General features: G+C 38.3%; 1 pseudogene; it reads right to left on the reverse strand.

Annotated features, from left to right (window-relative positions):
* Positions 1–6,778: 6,778 nt before the first annotated feature.
* On the reverse strand, positions 6,779–7,250 carry LOC102876836 (annotated as a pseudogene).

Here is a 7,250-nt window from a genome sequence, read left to right on the forward strand (position 1 = left end):
TTGGTTTAATTACCATTGGAAAATGCTTGTCATTCCTCTGTAGTATCTGGTCCCCTCTGGATGCTCATCATTTCCTTCACTTGCTTCCCCCACCGACCAAACTGTGTAGCTCTGCAACTGCATCCTGGCCCATCCTCACCTTTCTGCCCCCCAACCCTCACCTCCTTATACCCCCAATATGTTTTTCCCAATTAAAAAAAAAAGGAAAAAAGTAACAAAGACACAGATTCTTTTTTCTGTCTTCCTTGTTTATTGTCCTCCTTTCAGATGTGCAGCAAGCAATTGAGAAGACTATGACCTGGATCAGGAGCATCTTAGTCTCTAGACTGGCATTGCTGCTCTTTAGCACTCTGGAGAGGTCTTTTACAGCAGATTTTCCCAATGTAACTCATATATTGATTTCCTGACTGTCGATGCCACAGGTATTTATTGTGGATCTGAGCAAGATGAAATCATTAACAACTTCAATTTGTCTCCATCTGTCATAATGCCAGAAATTACCCTAGTGGTAAGGAGTTTCATCTTCTTGACATTGAGATGTAATTAATACTGAAAGCTGAAGTCCTTGATTTTTCTGCAACAAATGCTTCCATTCCTCAATTTCAGCGAGCAAGGTTGCGCCATCTGTATAACCCAAGTTGTTGATGAGCCTTCCTCCGGTCCTGGTGCCACATTCTTCTTCATAAAGTCCAGCCTCTCAAATGATCTGTTCAGCATATAGATTGAAAAGGAATGGACTAAGGATATATCCTTAATGCATTTTTAAATTTATTTTAAACCATTCAGTGATCCTTTTTTATGACTGTTAGGTGCTATCTTGAGTTTTTTAAAAAAAATAAAACAAAAAGCTGCAGTCTCTGCACATCAAAAGGATGTTAGAATAGGAGTTGATCAATATTATCTAAAAAATCTACTTTTGTAGGGAAAGGCTAGTTGCCTGACTACTTGAGCTGGTGGAGAAGAAAATAGGGAAGAAATACAGAGATTGAGGTATGTCCAAAGGTCAGGGAGATAAGGAGAAAACAACAGATGAGAAGGAGCAGATGGTAAGCAGCTGGTCAGGAGGAAAATCACATTAGAATTTGTCTTAGCTTCTTAGCAAAGAAATGTTTTTGTTTTGTCGTAATAAAATAATGTTTTTTAAAAAAATACTTCAAAGAACAAGAATTTCTAATATCCCACAGTTTAGGAAGATTGGGGCTCAAATTCAAGGGATCAGAAGGGCTATGCCTTGTCCATATAGGAGATCATTTGTTTTATCTTTCAGGTTCTGGAAGACTGGAATAGTTCTTAGACTCACAGGCAGGTAGATGAATAGATATAATGGTAATGTCAAATATCCAAAGATTTTCAAGTGGATTTGCCCATGGCTTCTTCCTCTGTAGGTCTCTATCTCTTAATGTCTGTTTTACATTTTTATAAGACACTCAGAAGGGATTTGCTTCAGGACCCTGCCTGCTCCAGTATGACCTTATGAACATAAGCAAGAAAAATTATATTTACAGACAAGATCACATTCACAGGGTAAGAACTTCAACATACCTTTTATGGAATACAATTTAACCCATAACAAAAATCAATTGAAGAATTATATTAAGACTGTGTCTAATGTGACTCATTGAATGAGGACTGATACTGAGCATTAGATTCAGCCATGTGGAAATCCTTGCCTATTGACAAGAGATTTGATGACATAACGAGTGGCCAAAACATAAACAATGTGCATTCAAGCGAGTTGAAGGAGAGAGATGATGGAATAGGCAGACTACCTTGTCAAGGACTTTGGATGAAAAGCGAAAGGAAAGGGAGTTTAAAATTAGGTTGTGATTTGGTTTTGTTTGTTTCCTAAATGGGATGAATAAAACTATTCATGGTGGGCTGATAGGAAAGATACAATGGAAAGAGAAATGCTCATGATACAAATGAGAAAAGAGAGAATTGTTAAGAGTGCTGTCCCTGAATTGTTGGATCTGGTCCATCCATAGCAACAGGAAAGAAGGCAGAATACATGTAGGCAGGCGAGTAGATGTGTTGGTGAGAGTACAAGAATGAAGTATCAGATGTTTGAGAGATGGGAGAAAGTATCAGTCATCTAAGAAAATAGAGGAAACAAAAATAACTGCTAGGTATTATTAGGGCTCTGCATGGTTAATGATGAGTGATTTGGGTTATTGTTTTGTTTTGTTCCCCCCCCCTTAACTACATTTAGATGCAGAGGTGCAAATAATAGAGGTAAGTGAAGAATTTAGCAAAACACAGGCAGAAAGTCAGGTTCAACTTAAACTGCCAAATTAAAAATAAAAGAAAGAAACAAGAGAGCTGAGGAGGCAAAGAATGGGTTAATAGGGTGATAATAGACAGTCATGGAATATAAGTAGGTTTAGAATGAAAGTCAGACACGACACAGACTAACTCAAGCCAAACCAAGCCTATTCCCATCTAGTTGGTTCCAATTCACAGCAATCTTATTTGTTTTAGTATAGAACTACTCCATGGCTTTTTTCCCACTTTTCTTTTTCTGTAATCTTTACAGAAGCAGATCGCTATGTCTTTCTTCTTGAGTGCATATGAAACAGAACATTTAGGTTATTATGTAATCACAAACTATTTACACCACCTAGAAACTTATGACACAGATTGTTGTTGTTGTTGTTGCTATGTGCCTTTCAGTAGAAACTGACTTATAGTTGACCCTCTAGGGGTTTTTCCAAGGCTGTAAATTGCATGGGAGGAGATTGTCTATCCATTCCCTGAAGAGCCCCTGGTGGATTCCAACTATCAGAGAAATATTGTCTTTAGGTTTTTGGCACAACTCTTACAAACTAAGACTAGGCTATTAGATCTCTCTAATGGTTTTGGTTGTTGTTGTCATATATCATTGAGTTAGAACTAACCCTTAGTTCACCCACCAGTGGATTTTCAGAGGCAGTAAATTGCAGGAGGAGATTGTCTGTCTTTCTTTTATGGAGTACCTGGTGGATTCAAACCATATGCTTTATAGGTTGGCATCACAGGTCTCTACCCTAAGCTACCAGATTTTCATAATAGATTATGTTGCTGTTGTTGTACACTGATGAGTTGAAACCTGCTCATACCATCTAGTAGGTTTTCAGAGGCAGTAAATTATACAGGAGGAAATTGCCCAGTCTCTCCCACAGAACAACTGGTTGATTTGAACCCTGTGCCTCTGGGATTGCAGAGTTCCTCTTTTTACCACTAGGCCACCAGAGCTCCCTTAAGAGATTATGTTGTTGTTGTTGTTGTTGTTGTTAGATGTTGTCCTGTTAAGTATGACTCATAGTAGCCCAATGAACAACAGATCTGAACCCTGTCTTACCCTGTGGCATCCTCACAATCTCTGACACACTCAAGCCCATTGCTGCAGTGACTGTGTCAACCCACCTAGCTGAGGGTCTTCCTCTACATCACTGTTCCTTCACCTTTCCAAGTATGTGTCCCTCTCCAAGAAATAACCTCTACTAACAATATGCCCAAAGTGTATGAGTATATGAGACGAAATCTAAGCATCTTTGCTTCCCAGGATCACTCTGGCTGCACCCTCTCCAAGACATTATCTGTTTGTTCTCTTGGTTGTCCATGGAATATTCAGCACTCTTCTCCAGCACACAATTCAAAGGCATCAACTCTTCTTCTGTCATCCTTGTTCATTATCCAGTTCTCAGATTGAAAAGATCTTAGCTCTCAAACTGCCATCATTACTCCTAATACTTTCCTTAATAGATTACAGGTCCACAAATCCAAGTCACAGCACCAAAAAAGAGGGAAGGGAAATAAATTACAGGTCCAGGTAAATAAGAGAGTTGGAGTCAAGAAGTTAGCTTTAAAATTAGTAGAGTTTGGTAAGAGTGTGATGACTAACCTCCTGGAGATTTGTTGTTTTTGTTGTTGTTGTTGTTGTTGTTAGCTGCATTCAACTCAACTACAACACAGAGTGAACTTATGAATCACAAATTTGAAATTTACCTTATCCTACACCATCCTCACAATCTGTCATGTTCAACTCATTGTGATAAACACTGAGCCAACCCATCTCATTGTCTTCCTCTCTTTCACTAAACCTCCTTGATTGGTTTTAAGAAGACGCAGAGATATATTTTTGGTAGAGAAAAATGTGCAGTGAATGAATGGAAATCCAAAATCTCTGTAAATGTTCATTAAAATTAATAAAAAAATTTTTTTTAAAAAAAGAAGATCTTGTTAGTCATTTTAATCATTTGATCCCATGTAATCAGTGTAAGCACACACTCTGGAATTTGTTTTAAAGACCTAAATAAATATCATTTCAATTGAAAAAAATGTATCCCAGGGAAATAGTTGAGGGAATCATTCAAACATCATGGCTCTATGAAGTATAATGTTTAAGAGAATTTTAAATTCGGGGAGCTCTGGTGGCCTAGTGGCAAGAAGCTGCACTGCAATCCCAGAGATGCATGGTTCGAATCCACCAGATGCTCTGCCAGGAAAGGAAGGACAATCTCCTCCTGCACCAGTCAGATCTAATCTGACAGTACACAGACACACATACACAAAATAATAATAATTAAAAAAAAGAATTTTAAATTCTGTTCAACATTCTCCCTGTTTTTATCAGTACTCTTCTATAGAATCTTTATCAAAATGTTCAGATATACAGCTGGATACTATCTAGTTCTGGTCTGATGGCAAAAGAAGGATCATGGAGCAGCCACACATTCCACCTCCTCCTATTGCTGAATCTACTTCTTCCTTTGTTGCTCCAGAACACAGACCAGTTGTTGAATAGTTGCTTGATTTATATTCTTATTTAGTTATGCACCCGAAAGCTGGACAATGACTAGGGATAATAGAAAGAGAATTGATGCCTTTGAGCTGTTTTTCTGGAGAAGAATATTGAATATACCATGGACTGCTAAGACAACAAAAAGGTTCAATCTGGAGAGGGTGAAGCCAGGCTGCTCCTTGGAGACAAGGATTCTGAAGCTCCATCTAACATATTTTGGGCATGTTGCAAGGAGGGTTTAGTCTTTAGAGAGGGACATTATGTTTGGGGGTGGATAGAAGGACAGCACAGGAGGGGAACATCCTCGATGAGATGAATTGACTCAGTTACTGGGATAATGGGAGTAGGTGTGTCAAAGACAATAAGGTTGGCTCAGGCTAGAGGAGGGTTTAGAGCTGTTGTACAACAGGGTCGCTATGAGTAACAATTTGACAGCACATAACAACAATACCACAACAACAATTAGTTCAAAAAGTATTTTTATTTTTGCCTTGTCCAAGTCCTAAAATTCTGTTGTTTTTAAAAATAATTATTATTTGAGCAAACTTTAACAGAACAGCAAGCAACAAATGCTGGCGGGGTTGTGGAGAAACTGGAACCCTTATTCACTGTTGGTGGGAGTGTAAAATGGTGCAACCATTGTGGAAAGTGGTGTGGCACTTTCTTCAAAAGTTGCAAATAGAGATACCATTTGATCCAGCAATTTCACTACTGAGAATATACCCTAAAGAGACCATAACTGACATCCAAGCAGATATATGCACACCCATGTTTATTGCAGCTTTGTTCACAAGAGCTAGGAGTTGGAAACAACCTAAGTGCCCATCAACAAATGAATGGATAGAGAAGCTGTGATATGTTCACCCAATGGAATACTACGCCACATTGAAAAACAAGGAACTCATGCAATATTATTCAAAATGGGTGACCCTGGAGGACATTATGCTGAATAAAATATCTCAGTCACAAAAGGACAAATACTGTATGGTGCCACTGTTGTAGAAAGTGACTGACTGACATCAGGGTTGGGTTAAGACTGAGAAAAACTGGATAGATTATGTATACTGAATTGAAACAGATGAGGGAGATAACAGTTTAAAAGTGATATATGATAGGGTATTATAATTATCACAGGAATCCAGAATTAAGGTTGCATAGTGGAGTGCACTTGGGGGGGGCAGGGGCAGGGGAGGGGGAATTGTATACCAATGAAGAAGTTTATCTTTTGCTTTTCAAAGAGAGGAGCAAACTGGTGGGAGGGGGTAAAGAAAAAGTGCCACAATGAATGAATGAAAATCCATATCTCTGTAAATGCTCATTAAATTTAATAAAATAAAATTTTTAAAAATTATTATTTGAATAAAAGTTTACAAATTATACTAGGTTTTCATTTAACTGGTCACACACATTTAATAACATTAATTGTATACACACAATGTAATCATATTCTTCCCACTTCTTTCCTATAGTTCTTATTTATATTATTTTTTAAAGATTCAAGCCATCATCTTTCCAATTACTTGCTATGCATCCGAGAGCTGGAAAATAAATAAGGATGACAGAAGAATAATTGATGTCTTTGAGCTGTCATATTGGAGAAAAGCACTGAACACCCCATGGACTGTCAAAAGAGCAAACAAATATGTCTTGGAGAAAATACAGCCAGAATGCTCTTTGGAGACAAAGATGAAGCTTCACTTCCTGATGCTCAGAAAGGCAGAGGATCATTGAAGAAGAGGAAGACAGGTGAATTGACCACAGTGACTGCAGCAATGAGTTCTAGTTTGTCAGTGTGAGGATGGCACAGGATAGAACAGTGTTCAGATCTGTTGTTTATAGGGTCACTATGCGTAGTACTAGACTTGACAACACCTAACTAATAACACCAACCCTTTTCTATCTACAGGGCTTTATCCTTAATCTTACGTGGTTGGTTATTTTTTTTTTTGTAGTTATTTTCATTTTATTTGATGATGTTATTTATTCTCAAACCATAAGTTTTTGTTTCTTTAGTTTCTTCTGGGAGATCTTTTTCTTCTGGGCAACCTCCTCTTGATCATCTCAATATGGCAGGGGGAACTCATGTAGGGGTTGCATCTTGGGAGCTTTGTTCACCTGGATATGCTCAATGACCAGAGAATCAACATCTAAACCCTTAAGTTCAGCATTACTTTCGGCGTTTTCAAACATATGCAGCAAAAACTCAGCATTCTTTTTTTGGCCACCCACCCTGTGTCCAACCCCACTGTTTGGCCTGGGCATACCTACCAATTCCACCAATGTAACATGGAAAGGGCACACACTGCTTTTGCAAAGTGACATCTTTCAGATACTTAGTGGCTTTCCAGATATGCATACCCTTGATGGCCTGGGCAGTTTCTTGGGTGATCTTAAAATGGACCTGGAGATTGTAATCTCTTGATTTGCATGATTTTGTGGGATTTTCCAGGTCAAGCAAGTAGTGAACCAT

This window comes from Elephantulus edwardii, unplaced genomic scaffold (genome assembly GCF_000299155.1).
Source record: "Elephantulus edwardii isolate Elephantulus edwardi_28Jun2011 unplaced genomic scaffold, EleEdw1.0 scaffold00047, whole genome shotgun sequence".
Classification (NCBI taxonomy): Eukaryota; Metazoa; Chordata; class Mammalia; order Macroscelidea; family Macroscelididae; genus Elephantulus; species Elephantulus edwardii.